This window comes from Falco rusticolus, chromosome 2 (genome assembly GCF_015220075.1).
Source record: "Falco rusticolus isolate bFalRus1 chromosome 2, bFalRus1.pri, whole genome shotgun sequence".
In the NCBI taxonomy this organism is placed as follows: Eukaryota; Metazoa; Chordata; class Aves; order Falconiformes; family Falconidae; genus Falco; species Falco rusticolus.
This window is the reverse complement of record NC_051188.1, coordinates 30,713,033-30,731,439: the sequence shown is the minus strand read 5'-3', so window position 1 is coordinate 30,731,439 and position 18,407 is coordinate 30,713,033. Positions and strand designations below refer to the sequence as shown.

General features: G+C 42.3%; 1 long non-coding RNA gene across 1 annotated transcript; it reads left to right on the top strand.

The window, feature by feature from the left end:
- Positions 1-10,758: 10,758 nt before the first annotated feature.
- LOC119142715 lies at positions 10,759-11,879 on the top strand. The gene is made up of 2 exons (XR_005102394.1): positions 10,759-10,909; positions 11,618-11,879. It is a non-coding gene; the product is annotated as an uncharacterized LOC119142715 (long non-coding RNA).
- The last annotated feature ends 6,528 nt before the right edge of the window (positions 11,880-18,407 follow it).

The following is an 18,407-nucleotide window of genomic DNA, read 5'->3' as shown; positions in this document are numbered from 1 at the left end:
AACAAATGTTAAGCTCTTTAGGGCTAAGCAGTAATTATCCAGCTTTGCCAGCTGACTGGTTGACTTGCTGCCAGGGGACTGAAGCAAGGCCTGTGACTTCTAAGCGTATTGCCTGACAAGTGACAGAGCATGCAGCGGGGATAAGGGTACAGATTAGCACAGTTCAGTGAACAGAAAACCAAGCAAAACAGGGCTAAATGGGGTGTGGTCAAAATAGATATTTATTCATCTGGAAGCCATCTGGGCTTCTGGGTGCAAGCTTCATATTGTGAACACTGGGGTGGAACTATTCAAAATTTCTAGAGGAGTTTCTCCCAGCTCCAGTTTACCAAAAGTATTTCTTTTGTGCATTTTTGTCCCCTGCAGGGGCTTCATATGTAGAGAATTGTTCTTCAGAAGGTCTTTCTTTGGCTTTTACTCCTTCTCAGTGAATTTCTTTCTTTCTGAGGAGCTATAGTTACAATCCTATCTAACCCAGTTCTCTTCTATACTCTATCCAACCTCTGAGAAGAAAACTCTGACATTGTTTTCCTCCTTCCTCCTGGTTCTTTGTATCCAAATGACTGATCAAACCAGTAAGTTAACTGGAAAAAATCAGTTACAGTGAAGCAGAAAACCAAACTAATATTAGTTTGCCCTCGGAGATAATAAACCCAGGATGCAGCTGAACTTTTAGAGTCACAGTCTAAATTAAGGAAGTTTTAAATTATATTTGAAGCCTCAGTTTGCTCATTACTCTTCTTGAGTAACAGGAACCTTGATAGGATGGAGTTCTATGAAGCAAGATAATTAAGAATAAAATTATGAACGAAAAAGTACTGTTCAAATCATACTTTAATCTTCCCAGCAGATGCATGCTTTGCATCTACTCTAGGGGAAAATGTTTCAGAGACAGGTGAAAATTACATAAGCCAAAAAAAATATGGGTAGAAGTAAAGCTATGCGAAGAGCGCCAGGCTAAAAGTGAGTCTTTTCATAATGTGGGATACCAAGAGGAGTCTGGCTCGATTCCCAAAAGCAAGGGGCTTCACAGAAATACAGATATCTTCCCTTTTTAATGAATCTAAAAAAATCTGTCTTTCATGCTGTGAAAAGGGACTGGAACTTATAGTGATGTGAGCTGAGAGAAATGTCTGTGTTCCTCAGTGAGGCCAGATCCAGTCCCCACACAAGCAGGCATCATGGGTGGGAGCATCTTTCCTACCTTTAGGTATCTACAGGGTAGACATATACAATCATCCATGTATCCTTTATAAACAGTGGAGAATAATCATCGTTTTGAGGAGTGATTTATTTTATTTTAGATTTTTGCTGTAGGACAAGATGAAACAAATCCTGGTGATGTCCCTTTCTCTCTGTTGATTATGGTAGGAATTTAGGATGGTGACTGGCACAGAAATCCTTGTTTGATGGAGCAAATCCATCGCTGACTATTGGGCTTCATGGGCACATGGCTGCTTACAAAGCAACAGCAGGATAACCTGCTGAAATGTACTGAGCTACTGGGTAATTTTTTGATGATTATAACTTGAGGTTGTCCATTTGGAGGTGTATGTAGAAATACCATAATACTGTTGTGAACTACCCATGATACGTGATGTTTTCAGCTGATTTTCATCAGAGCAAATGACTTTCATTCACACTCAGTTCTTTTTTTACTCTGATTTGTACAAAGAATTAGAAATGTCTGATCTCTGGCTCTATCTGGAAAAGCTGAACACAGTCTTTGAGCACTTACATTTAAATGTAAATCAACAATTTTTCTGGACATTAAAATTACAATTAAGATATTAAACAACATAAGTAAAATAATCTTGATTTCTCTTTAGTGACATCAAAAATAAAAAAGACATTGGATATTATTAGTTTCATTATGTACTGGGTTACTTAAAATGCAGATTGCTTTCTGAATCCTTAAACCTGAAGGTCTAATTATTAGTATCGATTCTTGTTACTGACTAACTCTCTCTTTTCTGGTCATGCTAATAATAATCCTAGTGCTATTTCTCTCTGTTCCTATGTTGTTGGAGTTCCTCACTGTCTACATTTTCTGGTATTGGGGTGGACCGAATTATTTGCTGAGTAGCATCAACACAATCTTTCAATAAAGTGCTGCTGAACTTTGAAGGTTAACTGCCTTTTCCCTATTGTTCTTTTCTATATGTACGTACAATATTTTTAAACACAAAAACGTGGGGTTTTTTCCATAAATGGAGTTTAGCTATTTTTTTCAGACAGTTTCATGTATATTATAATTACTTCAGCCATCACAGTCTTTTATGTTTTGAACCACAAATTGTAAGGCAGATAGTTGTGTTTGGACTGATGGAAACCCAAACTGCAGTGAACCATGGCAGACAATTTGCTGTGTTCCTCTTGCTGAATGGGTTTCAGACCTCAAAACTTCCATCTTGTGGGTTAGAAGAGAGCCTAAGGCAAAATTAGAAGAAAGAGTTAGTGTGGATTAGTCTGTTTAGAATTGTGGAAAGATTTTGGAGAAAACTTCCTAATTCAATACCTCTTTGTGCTGGCAGTTTTATTTTCAGGGAGCGGCGGAATTGTGTCCCCCTCCTGCAATGTACAGCTGACATTGGCTTCTTACTGAAAATTAAAGCAGTTTACAGGCTAATTTTAGATGTGTTGAGAGTGAACCAAGGAATTAGGAAGTTGTTTCAATTTTGTTGTGAACCTGTGTTCTCTTAGGGATGTCAGGTTTGGTGAGCAAGAGAATCACACATTTATTAATTTATTTGTTCATAGCAAAATACATCAGATACAAGCTATTTCATCATCTCTGGTCTCACAGGCCCCCTGCCAGTGAAAAATAATTATAGAGGTTGTTTTAGATGGCATTTATGCCCAAGATGCTTAGTCACTTCAAATATAAAGGATATATGCTAAAAACACCCAGGACTCTTTATGCTTTTTTCCATCCCAAGGACAAAAAGTAGTCGTTAAGCCAGTTTAACAGTGCCATTAGGATTGATTTCTGATCGGATGACTGAAGGTCGAAAAGCAGATGCGGTGTTAGGAATCTGCCGTGTGGCTGTCCACCTTCTGCCTCTGTTGTCTTCCTTTATCAACACAGGTCAGCTCCAAAGCCCCCCGCAAGTCAAACAGCAGCAGCTATAACCAGACTTGCAGGGCATGCGATTACTGTGAGCAATTTCACTGACAGACCCTTTCCCTGCCAGAGATGCATCTATTAAGCTGTATGTGCCATAATGCAGGAAAAATATGGGTTGTTGGAAAGTATTACTGGACATTGTTTCCATATGTTTCTCCAAAGGACAAGATACTGCAATGTGTGAAAATATGATTAAGAACAAATACTGACTAGCTGCAGGCAAGAGTGATCGCAGAGGAAAGATTTATTTTGGCTGCTGCTGAGAGTTTTCCTCTTTCAATTTTTAATTGGCCCTAAAAATCAGACCAGATATGCTTGCTCTTTGAAGAAAAGGTTTTAAACTGGTGGTGATTCTCAGAAGCTCTGAAATCAATACCTGGTTTGAATTTATCAATATAGGGTATAAGAACACGAAGATAATTTTTTAGTGTTAAACTCCTCCAGGTAATCCAGGAGACGTAATGGTTTCTTCCTGCAAGACCATGAACCAACATAAAGAAAAATAAGACCATGGCTGTAATAGCCTTTCTGGCTTTTCTGTATTTCATACCATGATGTGTGAGTGATAAAGCTGTTTGTGCTGGTGAACAAACAGGCAGGAAGGGGTGGAAAGGCACATCTCATGGGTTCACACATCTAAGCAGCTGTGGCACCTAGGAGAAAAGAGGGAGCTCGTTGTGTCGCTGCAGTCAGGAGCAGCCCTGTTGACAGCAACCAATTCCTGTCCCTTTGACCCACGCTCCACCTGTGCTCTCAGCAGGTTATATAGGCACAATCAAAGCCCTTATTGTCATTTAGGTATAAGCTTTTGATATAGTGGCTCTTTATGCTAAACCTTTTGGGTAGTCAATGTCTATGTCTGAGCTAGCTGTGACATAGAGTCACTAGAGAGGGACAGTGGTGCTGGGGCATGATTCCTTTTTAATGTCTGAAGAAAGTCAGATATGCAGCCTTAGGCATGCCTGCTTACCTCCTTTTACTATAAAGTATATCATAAAGTAAAACGACACAGATTGTAAGCTATATACAATTTGGCACTAGCAGGAATTCTATTTCAGTAATAGTGCCACCTTACTACAAAATTATAAATTTTGATATTACTATAATAGTGTCTTCCAGTTTTCTTGGAATTCACATCAAGGTACTGTTTAGATGGGACTTACCAGTTTGAATTAAAAGGCACATTGAACATTTCCTGTGACCCTAACCAATGCTATATAAATGGAATCAAATCATGGATGTAATACATTCATTCTGAAATGACTGAAAACAAAAGAGCAGTGCCCACACTTAGAGGTACTGCAAAGGAAGAAATTACTGAGTTGGAGCAAAATGGTTTCAAAGTTTGACTTCTGGCCACAAACTAGCCAGTAATTAGACTGTGGAGACAAATTTTGACAGACCATGGATGGATGTAGATTTGGAAAATAAAGTAAAGGAAGGAGGCAGCCTTAATTTTACCAAAGCTTCAAGTGTATAATTAATTTGAGATTGTATTATAGATTGCCTTTAATTAATTACCTCTAGTTTGCAGAAGAGGCACAGTAGTGGTGACAGAGAATGTAATCTGATAATTCACATTGTGTTCCTGAAAGAGCACAAGACAGAGCCTAAGACAGGTTGTATGACACCGTGCATGTCGTGTTTGCTTTGTGAAAGATGGCCCGGTTTGCTCTACCATCTCTGGGTGTTGTCAGGTGTCAATAGCCATAACTTGTAACCCTCTTCACTTATATATGATGGGAGATGTTGGAAATGGGAACAAAATCATCGTTTGTAAAGTATCTTTTATTCCAGTGAAACTTGACCAGAATAGCTTAGTATAACATGGCTGTTTTCCTAAAATAACATTAGTAACTCAAAGGTTTAATTCAAATATTCATACTCATGTGTAAATCATTGCAGCAGCTAATCCCTTAGTAGAGAGGACTATAGAAGGAATGATGCTGTGTGCAATCCATGCCAAAGACAGTGAATAATTATATTCTATAAATAATACTTCCATATAGAATTCTGTATGTTCCAGATACGCTGTGATGTGGCTTTTCCACCCAGAGCTTCAGAAAAGGGGGAGGATGAGAAGTGGTACCTCATCGACGGCTCTGGCTAAAGGCATTTTGCTGTGAGGTGCTGCTGCAAACTGAACTTTCTGTGATTCTTGGGAAAGCTCTCTTTGAAGGTGCTCAACACCACATTTTAGAGATGTACTTTACATCCTTTCTGGAAACAGCCTATACTTGAATTAGGGGGCTCGTGTGTGACCTCTTTTTCAGTTGTACACAGGGAGTGTCTGGGTTGCCTTTAACACTGGTGCAGAACAGGGGGGAAGGGGCTGTCAAAGCCATGTCCCTTCCTTTCACACAACCTGAAGGAAAACTGGAAAATATATATATATATATATGTATAAAGCATACTGCGTTTTAAATAAGAGATTGCATGATCTAAAGCCTAACTCACAGGTTCATTAAGCATTTCTGAAGTTTAAGGAAATCCTGTATCCAGCCCAAACTGAACATGGAAAAGTAACAAAAAGAAAAAAGGCAAAGTCCATTACCAGTCTTTGATGACCATTTTGGCCAAGAAGGTAAGACTGATGTATTTAGGTCTAGCAATGGAGATACCCTGAATAAATGAGAGGTATCTGCGCATCTTGCACACCAAGCTGTGCTAAAAGAGCATGAAGGTTTTAGAATCAAGCTCTCAAAAGCTAGGAAATGCCAGAAAAAATTTACACTGACAACCTTAATTTTTCCCCTTTGTACAGGCACGTTAATGTACAGTCTTTAGCTATCTGTTCCCTGGCTATTTTTGCTCCAAAGAATTTCTGCCTTTAATCTGCACAAAAAGGAAGAGTGATGGCTGTTCAAGAGCTGCTCCTCAGAAGTTTTGTTTTAACCTGCTTCAGCCTTCAGCCTTTGGCCTAGTTTACTGGCCCTGGAATTAGGGGACAGCTGTCCAAAGATCCCTCTGGGGTCAGTGGAGAGACATTAGCATTCCTCAGGGTTTTCCAGTTCTGGAAGTGTTTCTTTCTCTCTTTTTGCTGCAGTGGGGAGCCTAAGGTGAATAAGTGCCTATATCGTGCACTTTAAGTGAGTATTTATTTAGGTGGAATAAAGCAGATCCATAAGCCTTGTTCTGCTCCTCTTCTCAAAACAATGTGTAATTTCCATATGTGATTTGCCATGATGCATGTTACTTCAGTGTCTGAATGCTTTGAAAATCATAACTTTTTTCCAAGATCCTCTGAAATGAGGGGATAACACAACTCTATTTTGTTTGTTGAAAGCTGAGACCCTGAGTAACATTAAAAAAAAATCTGCCAATTTTGATTTTGGTGTACTTTGCATTATACATGGATTAAGAGGGAACTGTCATTGCTGTTGGCTGTAGCTCTGTGTAGATACATGATCTCCAGATCAGCTTGCAGTACTCCAGACAAGCCCAGAAAAAGTGCACTTCATGAGCCCCTGTGAGTGGTCCAGTGCAGGCAACCAGCCAGGACCGCTCAGGATGCTCTCTCCTGGAAAGGGTGCAGTCTCCTTCTCTCAGCAGCATTCAGTCAGCTGAACTGCACAGCCATCTTCTCCTTCTCTTGCCTCGTTCATCAGTCTGGCTCACATTTTCTATTAGTCCAGGTGCTTCTGTTCCATGTCTCCCTTCCTCTTGATGCCCTTCAATTCCCCAGCTACCTCAGCCTGGGCTTTCATTCCCCTGAGACATATCAGGGACCTTCCCTTGCTCAGCTACCTCAGTGCAGTGGAAGGGTCTCCCAGAAATAGCTCCTTACAGGAATCTCCTTAAGGAAGGTGTCTTGGCAGTGAGTAACCATCTTGGCTTCTGTTTGAAGCTAAACTGAAAGGTAGCGCATCCAGCAAAACATAGGTCGGCTCCAGCACCGTGGTGGGACTCTGATTCAGATAAATCACGTTGCACTTGCAGTAGTTTTCTTGTAGCATTTTGGCTTTGCTTGTAGGTTTCCCCTCCAAAGAAAAGCCTGACTTCATTAAAATATTGGCCCTATGGTCTTTGTGTCATGCCATGAGTGCTATTACTTACACTTACCACAGGGAGAAAAATATTCCAGGCTTCAAAGTTCAGAGGTAGAATCAAATATGACTGCCAGCTTTTCTACATTCTAGGTTCTCCATATCAACATTTTGACTCAAGTCTGAATGTTCTGAAAATTCAGAGGTCATAAAGTTTGGAGTATGCTTTTGGATTTTAATTTAAACCCACTGCTCTTGAAATCAAACACACAGATTTCCATCTGATTAGACTGAGTTTGGACATAGTGCCAATAAACACTGTTATTTTATTTTAGCTAGGAATGATTTGGATCACTCACCCTAAGAAGATAACACTGAAGTCATAAGCTTAGTTAGACAGAAATCAAGAGGAAGAGTTAATGTTTACAATTGCTGAAATATACATATATATATATATAATACCACAAAGAGCAACTTCATATTAGTTTATTATGTTTTTCATGCTCACAACCTGCTTTTCTGGCCAGAAGAAGAGAAAGAATAGATGTGGAGGCAATGAGCTTGGGGTGCATTTCCAAAAGCATGCCTCTGTCTTTGCCTTTTAAATCCCAAATAGTCTAGTTTACAGTACATTTTGTTTACGTGTCCCACTGGTCAAGCATCAGTTCATTTATATCTGTGTCATTATAGCATTGCTATACCAAAATCTTGGAAGGTCCCAGTGACCTTACACGTATTTCATCAGAGCAGCCGGTGCAGCAGCCACCCCAACTCTCAAATGCATTATCACAGCTTCTGTATCACTCAGTGTCAAACGTTGTGATCTCTCTCTAAATCCATCCACACCGAGAAATCACTACATCACAAAACTTTCTTGCCTTTTATCTGGAAGATGCCTTCTTCTGTTCCAAAGGTAGCTCATCAATACTTCCCTTAGAAACATCTGCAGTAAGCTGTCAGCCGCCTTGCCCTCTCAAGCAGCACTGCGCCACAGTGATGACCAACTGACACAGCCTTATCAAGCTGGTGATGTGGCAACCACAGAGGCAGATGGGTCTTTCACACTTTCACTCAGCTTCACCCATATCACCAGTAAAACTAGCCCTGGTGTTTTTACCAGTTGACTCAATGAACCTATATGACCCTATATGACCTTGTTCAAGGCTTCTGCCCTGGGATTTGCTCACTCTCCCCATGAATGAATCAGGCGTGCAAATCACACATAAGCCCTCAGTTAAATAGGCATTTTAAACTCCCTGTTTAGGACATCATGTCTGGATGTTCTGGACTGGAACTGTAGATTTTAGAACTTTAACGTCCTATGTTTTCTTTTTCCATTTTTGAGTTAATTTTGGTGGAACAAATACTCTTACAGCAGCATGGATGCGCAGGCAGATTTTGAGCTCAAAAATGATGTCCTGTCTAGTTCCGTGGAAACACACTAAAGACTTTCTACCAAAGGTATGATATTTATTGACACAAGCACACAAAAGAAACAGAATCAAACCAAGAGTCATTTGAACCCAAGTGAACATAACATGGAGATTAACCTTAATTGAGATCCTTTCCTGAGAGAGGGCATCTGCTGAAGTCTCATGCCCTCATGTAGTTCTTTACAGTGGAAAGACAGGATGGTTTCTGTATTGAAGGTGGAGCTGAGAAGAGCAGTCAGTTATAGTCTTTAGCAAAACAACACCTGAAGGAGAAGAGAGGACTGCAGAATTAGAGATGTGTGTATAGAAACACAGCTCAGGTAGATAGTTTCAAGCCATGGCAGTTACAGATGGGGATTCCCAGCTAATATCTGGGATATCCCAGATAGCTGATCCTCTGGTTCCTAATGATCAGGCTAGTTTGAGCTATGCTGTGGCTCATCTGGTCTGATCTTTCTCCTGTATCACTCTATTAGCAGACAGGACAAGCTGCAGCTGTTGTATCTCCTTGTTGCACTAATGTCATGCAACATCTTCCTCCTAAGTGACGGGTAGAGACTCCAAGTGTCCAATATACACCTGAGTGGTGACTGTTGTGTCAAAATACAAGGTTTCATAATGTCCAAAATGTTCATGAACCCCACAGTACAATAAAGGTATTGTGAAGAGTTACTTCTCAACATGCCAGCCAGATCAATGCAGTCTCCCACTTTTGCTCTCCCATCTGGAAATGGTTTCTCATGTGCACTACATGTCTACTGCATGTGGCAAAGGAAGAAAACCCTCATCATTTTCCCTCCTCAAAGCATACCCCGCAACAAGCTACAGTCACACACCCCACTGTAATTCAGGGCGCTTCTGTCAGTCACCCTCGGTGCCTTGCTGTGGCCCTCCCAGAGACAGGGAAAGGGTGAGCAGCAGCTGCCTAAGTCGGTCCTGATCATCAGGGGACCTCATTCAGGGACTAGGTCATATGAAAAATATGAATAAAACCAGGATAAAACCACTTTTAAGTATTTTTAGTATCATCAAGGCTTGGAAAAGTGGAGAGCACTCTTCATTGAAATGTGTCTTTGCAATTCATAAAAATCCTGTATATGAGAAATGCCCTTTTACACTTTGTAAACTAGGCTGAGCTGCTTTTTATGCTCCACTGAACTTTTTTGGGGTGCATGTTTTATTCCTCTTCTAGATGGCGCCAGTGTCTCATTACTGAGACGACGCCTTTCTCTTCATAGCTCTTAGTTTCATAATTTTATTTTAACCACTGCTTGTGTAAAACCAATGAAATACTAAAAAAACAAGACCCGGGTTTGCATCCCTTTATGCTAACTCTTCTCAATTGCTATTATTCTTCACACAGTCTTAACTTTATGGTATGAGACGCTTTTTACAGATGTTTATTTTTTTCATGTCTTTTACACCTGTTTTATGCTTTATTACTGTTATATGGAACATGCCAGTTTACATGAAATGCAAAAGAAGATTATTAATTTTACTCTAATTTTTCTGTACTCCTGGGCCCTCAGGAAAGCAACCCTGTAGTAACAGACACTCTCTAAGAGCAGAGTAGAGCCTATGTGTACCAAGGCATCCCAGTTCATGTGTAAGGAAGAAATCAGGGATGCTGCTTCATTCACCTCCCTACAAAAGATGTTTTGTGGTGCTCTTTCACATGTAGCTGGTGCTGTTCAGTTTGTCTTCTATATGCCAGTGTAGGTTTTTTGTTTGTTTGTTTGTTTGTTTTAAATAAAATGCCTAATGTCAGTTGGTTCTTCCTACAGGACAAATGTCTCTCATTACAAAGAAATTACTTTTCCCACACTCCAGCTGTTTCAAGAGTAGTTGATGGCTTTTACTTTCAGATGCATCATGCAAAGACCCAATAAAAGGAGCTGTTAGGTGTAAAGAGCTGTTTTTTTAATAACACTTTTTATTACAATGGTATTGTTGCTTTGTCAAGTCTAGACCAACTTTTCTGTTGTTCTACCCACCCTGGCTAACCGATTTTTTGTTATATTGCTCTGCTAGTCAACATCCTTATCTGTCACAAGGTTTTCTACAGCATGAATCATGCAGAACCCCAAGGGCCCTCTGTGTAACTGGGATTTTCTAGCTTTTCAAGTGGGAATGCTGAAAGATGAAGGAGGATTTTGCAGCATACCTGAAAATTAATCACAGTTTTTATAATTTTGATTTCCTTCAGGATCTCACTGGCAACCTTGAACTGAAAACACCTGTCTGTGACTCCCTGTTTTGGTGACTCGCTGAGATTTGTTTCAGCAGCAAGCAGCTGCCTGGGTGGCAGGAGCTGAGTGGGTGTCTGTGCCCTGGACCTGAAGCTTTTCTGCCTGACTTCTAGGGTGGGTGTTGCTCTGTACCTTCAATATCTTAATACCACATTTTTGGTAGTGCTGAGGGTCTGCTATTTGCAGCCCTGCAGCCTGCATTTTACTCACAGCTCAGCAACCTCTCACCAAAGCTGTTGTGGCAGCATATTTCAGAGCTTCTGAAGCAGTGGTTTTCCCTTGTTAGTCTCATGCTTTTGTTATTTTTCATGCTCTTTTCATGGCGTTGCACCTTCAAACCCAGATACTGTTATGACAGTTTTTTCACAGGAAACAACTACCACTGGTGTGACACTGCCACATTATTTCCCCTCTTCCTTACCTTTAATTTTGTGAATTTTTAGTTTATGTTAAAGAAAACCAAAAAATAGTTTGTAATGAAGTAGATAGAAGTAATTTGAATACTCAGTAAATATTGTCCAATAATATACATGCAATGCTTGCACCTAATGGGCATATACCCGTCAGCACTAAGAGTCTCATGAATGGAAACAAGTAGTAGTAGGGTATTCAAGTGGGTTTCGATGACGTGTGTGTAGCTGTAGGGAAATAACACATTCATCATTGCTGCCACCTGATGCACTCAATAAGAGACTCAGAGAAAGATGCTCATCTGGGTCCCCATCACTGCTTTTTCTGGCCAGTCACTTGGAGAGTTTTTACTTCCCCCCTCGCTCTCTCCTGTGGTGTTTTTTTTTTCATTTTGTTTTGTTTCTTCCTAAGGTAACTTTCAGCATTAAATTGGATGTAAGCCATCAACTGCAGACCCTGCAAATAAAACTGCATGTGCACCTCTCTGAAGATCCTTTGTGCAACATGGGGAACCTACAGTCTTCTACCATCCTGCAGCAACACTGTGATGCCCCTAAAAATAGCCCACTTGCTCCCAATTGTATGTCATAACATGACTCCCTGGTCTCTCTTTTGACATATATTATATATAGAGAGAATACATATGTGTATAAAAGGTAGTTTTGAGTTCAAACTGAAAATGGCTTCATTGAGGAATTTTACTCCTTAAGCTACTTCAGTAAACAAAAGGTGCTGTTTTAATCCAAATGACTACAAAGTGTCATATAAGCCAGTCTACAGGTAACGACTTGCTTTCTTCCTTGAACAGGAACTGGTGGGGACTTTAGCAAACTCCGTACATATAAATCAAAGAATGCTCACACCCAGAACTCACACAGAATTCAGTAGATTACTGGAAAGGTTAAAAAAACCCTTAATCAAATAGCAAATGGCAAAATTATATGACAAATAGGCATCCAAAGAACTCATTAAGAGCTAGTGCAAGAACCAGCATGTCTGTAATTCTGCTCTCCCTATTCACTCAAGACCAAATCACTTTGCAAGAGGACTGACACCTCTTGGAGAAGTAATTCCAAGTCAGTTTTTAGGTATTTTTAGTGTTTTTATAACATGATCGCTCCTTTTTCCAAACACACAAGGGAGGAGTCTGACCTTTTCAAAGATGAACTGAAGCTTCACTATGAACAGATCTGTCTAACAGAGGCTTTGCCATCCTGTGGCTTGCATTACATGAAATCTGTTAAGAAAAGCTATTAAAGCCAGATATAAGAAGGGGAAAGAGGTTTGTGGCTAATGAATTATCCAATTTTATGTGAAATATTTAGGCTCATGGGCACTGTGGCTGCATGTGCAGGCATTCTGGCTGTATTTACACTGGTACCATGCTGCTGGCAGTACCCCGGACTGAACCCTGCCCCATCCCTGCTGTCCCAGTGCTGCCACACACCAGGGTGGCTGAGATCCCAGCTCCTTCTGTCAAGGACAAGCTTTCCCAGGCAGGACACAGCTGGCATATCTGGTCGTGCTCAGACCTTGCACCACCCTGCCAGAGCACGTCCTGCTTCAGTGCTGCTTCAGTGCCAAGGGATTCAAATTCATCTCACAACAGGTATGTGCCTGAAGAGCTTTTATGCTTGAGTAGCTGCTGTTCACAGCCACAGCCTGTCCTGGCTTGAATGTGTGTCATCACCCTTCCCGCATCTTGGCAGGAGCAGCCCAGATGGATAGACTGTCCTTTGGGGCACAGAGTATTGCAGCACACCATCAGATTTAGATGACACGTGGAGATAGAAAACCCAGACAAGGACAATCTTAACAAGAAACCCTGATTTTGCCCTGATGATTTCCACTTGTGTGTGGGTTGGGTGTACGGCTATCCAATGTCTCCTGCATATCCCACCTGGGCACACGGGGTAGCGTGCATCTCTCTTTGGAGGGGCACAGTGAGGTCTGTCGGGCCGTAGCCATCAAAGCTTCTCTTGACATTACCTGTCTCCTACTGAATTGCCCTGGGCTAGCTCCCCTTGTGTGCTCGCTGTCTGAGGATGCCAGGCTGCACACAGAGGCTTCTGTAGAGCTTTCTCAGGAGACTGCCTATGAGAGCTTTGCCTGCACCGTCTGTGAGTAAGGACAGCAGAGGTGTTAAGCCTGGCAGCAGAAGCAGAAATAAATGTGTGTGGCTTGACTACGTGTGCCTTGCATCCTGAGTCATTGTACTAGAGCTCCCAAATCCTGCCCTGCTCCTTCCTCACACCCAAGTATAAATCCCCAAGGATAGTCATCCCCCCTCTCCTGTAGCCTAGGCGAGTGGTCTGTAGTGTCTGGGGGTGCTCCCGAGTTGTGCTGCTTTTGTCTGAGGCTCATAAGCTCCTTCTGTGGAAGAAAGCGTCCAGGCCTTTACTCCATGTCAGAAGAAGTCATCAGTGTGCTGGTGATTTGGCTGTGAAGTTTGAGTTCTCTCTCCTCTGTGACAGCAGGAAGCCACCTCAGTGAAAAAAAAAAAGGATCTGGTGTGCTGAGGCACAATATGAGCTAATGGGGATGGATTACGCACTTTCCAGCACTAAGTTACGTATTAAAATTTTACTCAGAAGCTGTACCCACTTTTTATCAATTATGTTAGTAGATGCTGGACAAGAGGCACATGACTCTTAGATATAGCTTGGACTAAATTTACTTTCAAACATTGACATTATAAAGTTCTTCAGAAACTGCATGATGGTAACAATCCATTCTTAAAACCAAGAAAGAAGAAATATACAATGACAAGTGGAAACATGAAGGTTTGTATTCTTCATGTCAACATCTTTTCTGAGATAAAACCAAAACATGTAATAGCTGCTAGGATATAATGCACTTATTGACCAGGTCAGGAAAATTAGAGTTCTCAGGACTACCTGAGTAATCCAAAAATTGTTTTAGGCTGTCTGTTCTTTTCATCAGAATTAACTGCAGGTATCAATTCTTTTTTATTTCTGGTTCCTGTAGAGGGTGTTGAAGTACTTCTCAGTGCAGTCTCTGCATATGTTTATTTTGCTAGTTCACAAAACTGCAGATATACTAAAACACATCTCCTGAAATCATAACACTGCTTCTAGTTCTTTGCTCAAATCAGCATGGAGACTTGTTTTTCAGATTTTTCCCCTCTGCCTACATGGAGATATTATTGAACTGGAGATCTGAAATGCAAGCACCACTTTATTAAGTCCACCATCCACCTTTTTTGCCCTTTAAAATCAAACTGCCACAGTTTAGTTTTGTTGGAGCACTCAAGCTCTGTTGAGGGTTCAAGGGGCTGCAGGACTCCTGGGCTCCTTTCTGACACCAGTAGAAAGTGCTGGCTTGAAGACTGTCCTTTCTGCCAGTCAGAGACTTGTCACCTCTCAGATCATCCTTGACATATAATATCTCACCCACAATAAAACTAGCAAAGCCCATCACTCTTCATTAGCACCTGGTAAGGAGAGAGAGCAAACACTTAATAAATGTTTGTGACATTGCCCTCAAGTCTCACTGTGATGGCTTGGGAGCTGACATGTTGGACACACTTATATTTTTTATATTTTATATTTTATAAAATTACTTGCAATAGAATGGAACTGGAGGGACTATTTAAGGTGCCATATAATTTACCCATAGTTAATAACCAGAAACACCTGCATTTAAAATGAAAATACTGCATTTGAGAACCAGCATCCCTACACCTTAACTAACATCTCTGTACTTTATAATCTTCATCTCCCTGGATACTTCAAGTAGGCAGTGCTGTTACCAGTACACCAGACTGTGGGAAAGAAGTGCTGTAAGTGAAAAGTCTTCTAGATACTTCCTTAAATAGATGTATTTTAGCTATTTCTTGGTATTCTCCAGACTTTTTTTCTATACCTTTATGAGGATGACCATTTAGTAGAAGTTCTTTCCACTGGTAGTCTGGAAAGGCAAGCTCTACAAAGTGCCTCAAATACTACTTTCTTCTGGCATACGATCATTAGAAGGGCCAAATCCCAACTAGAACTTAATCTAGCTACTGCCATAAAAGACAATAAAAAATGTTTCTATAAATACATTAGCAACAAAGGAGGGCTGAGGAGAATCTCCATCCTTTATCGGATGCGCTGGGCAACATAATGACAAAGGATGAGGAAAAGGCTAAGGTACTTCATGCCTTCTTTGCCTCAGTCTTTAATAGTAAGACCAGTTGTTCTCAGGGTACCCAGCCCCCTGAGCTGGAAGACAGGGACAGGCAGCAGAATGAAGCCCCCATAATCCAAGGGGGAATGGTCAGTGACTGCTACAGCACTTAGACACATGCAAGTCTGTGGAGCCAGGTGGGATCCACCCAAGGGTACTGAGGGAGCTGGTGGAAGTGCTCAAGGAGCCACTTTCAATCATTTATCAACAGTCCCAGCTAACTGGGGATGTCCCAGTTGACTGGAGGCTGGTAAATGTGATGCCCATCTACAAGAAGGGTGGGAAGGAGGATCCAGGGAACTAAAGGCCTGTGAGTCTGACCCCAGTGCCAGGGAAGGTTATGGAGCAGATCATCCTGAGTGCCATCACATGGCATGTACAAGATAACCAGGTGATCAGGCCCAGCCAGCATGGGTTTATGAAAGGCAGGTCCTGCTTGACGAACCTGATCTCCTTCTGTGACAAGGTGACCCACTTAGTGGATGAGGGAAAGGTTGTGGATGTTGTATACCCAGACCTTAGTAAAGCCTGTGACACCATTTCCCGCAGCATTCCCCTGGAGAAATGGGCTGCTCATGGCTCGGGCAGCTGTGCTCTACACTGGGTAAAAAGCTGGCTGGAAGGCTGAGCCCCAAGAGTGGTGGTGAATGGAGTTGCACCCAGCTGGTGGCCGGTCACAATTGGTGTTCCCCAGGGCTCAGTACTGGGGCCAGTCCTGTTCGATATCTTTATTGATGGTATATTTTTCTAGTCTAACATATTAAGTTTAGGTATATACTTGCACTGTTACTAAAACACATCCTGAACTACACAGCTTCAGACAGCTTTCTCTCCACCACAGAGCAACCACCAAATACTCAGCGACACAGGATCTTTTTTTAACACTGTGGTTGTAACAACTGACTTCATCTAACAGATTCATGTCTGCCTCGGGAAGCACCAGCGCAGGAGCAAGACTGTGCTCCCAGTACCATCTCAAACTGGCTGATTCATGCTTGGAAAGAGATACAGGGAAGGCAGATCTGGCTGGGAACTTTTGCTACCTGTATGTGCTACAGGCAGAGGCTGCCCATTTGGGGGTGAAGTAGCAGAAATCTTTAGTGGTGGCAGGTTTGAGTGGCCTTTTACAGTGTGGCTGTAGCACTTTCATAGGCCTAGGGCACAAAAATCCTGTGTAGCAGCCCTTGAGGAGACACAGTATAGCCCTAAAAATTAATGAGAAGCCAAGGAAATAGTTTTTGTTCCCCACCCCTGCTAGTGAATGGAGTCACATCCAGCTGGTGGCCGGTCACAGGTGGTGCTCCCCAGGGTTCTGTGTTGGTGCCAGTTCTATTTAATATCTTTATCAATGATCTGGATGAGAGGATCGAGTGCACCCTCAGTAAGCTGGCGGATGACACCAAGTTGGGTGGGAGTGTTGATCTGCTTGGGGGCAGGCAGGCTCTGCAGAGGGATCTGGACAGGCTGGACCGATGGGCTGATGCCAATTGTATGAGGTTCCACAAGGAGAAGTGCCGGGTCCTGCATGGGGTCACAGCAACCCCAGGCAGCGCTACAGGCTGGGGGCAGAGCGGCTGGGAAGCTGCCCGGTGGGAAAGGCCCTGGGGTGCTGGTCAAGAGCCGGCTGGACAGGAGCCAGCCGTGTGCCCAGGTGGCCAGGAGGGCCAGTAGCATCCTGGCTGGTACCAGGAACAGTGTGGCCAGCAGGACCAGGGCAGTGATTGTCCCCTGTACTGGGCACTGGTGAGGCCACACCTCGAATCCTGTGTTCAGTGTTGGGCCCCTCACTGCAAGACAGACACTGAGGTGCTGGAGCGTGTCCAGAGACGGGCAGCGGAGCTGGTGAAGGGTCTGGAGCACAAGTCTGGTGAGGAGCGGCTGAGGGAACTGGGGCTGTTCAGCCTGGCGAGGAGGCAGCTCAGGGGAGACCTTACTGCTCTCTGCAACTACCTGAAAGGAGGGTGTAGGCAGGTGGGGGTCGGTCTCTTTTCCTGAGTGAAAAGTGATAGGACCAGAGGAAATGGCCTCAAGTTACACCAGAGGAGGTTTAGACTGGATATTAGGAAAAATTTCTTCACTGCAAGGGTGGTCAAGCATTGGACCCGGCTGCCCAGGGACATGGTGGAACCACCATCCCTGAAGGTGTTTAAAAAATGTGTAGATACAATGTTTAGGCACATGGTTTAGTGGTGGACTTGGCAGTGCTGGGTTAATGGTTGGACTTGATGATCTTAAAGGTCTTTGTCAACCTAAATGATTCCATAATGAGACAACAGTCCAAATTTGTTCCAGAATTAATGACCTTAGATTTTATTGACTTTCATTATTTTCCCATATGGTGAGGCCATGATGTTCAAGTGTACCAGAAATGAATTCATACTGATTCACTTCAAAGAACCTGTGTTACTGCATAGGTAAGTAATTTTGCCTTAAAAAGAGAGCCTTCCCTGTTCAGCCATGCATACACTAGACATCTGCAGAGTTTTAGCTTTCTGATTGCTTAGATCAAAGTCATTAAGCCGTTTCCTGAAGGCTTTTTGTTGCTTTTGCTAATAAGTTGCTAAGGACAACCAGCCTTCAAACAAAAAACATCCAGGTGGATTTCAGTAGATAAAGATTTGGTTTAGAGTAGGTAGCCCAGCTCCTCACAGTCAGATGCACTCTAAAATAACTCAGGCTGGTCCTTCAGCTTCTTTGGGGAATTTTACAATGATTTATGTAAGAAAGTCATTTGCACCTTGTAAACTTGGGGTTTTGCACGTACCCTGATTAGTGAAATAACACTCCATCACCTGACAAGAGGTGCAGCCACAAAGACAAGGCACAGAAGTGTTAGTTCAAGCCTTGCGCTGGAGTCAAAATGAATGTTACATCAATAAAATATGTGGTCTTTCAGATTGGATAGGCAAAGATGGATGGGTTATAAGTCTAGCCATTACTTTCCTTTGTGCACTTTTTACTAGTACTTCTGGGATACCTTACTCACCCCAGCTCCACAGGTTACCTTGGC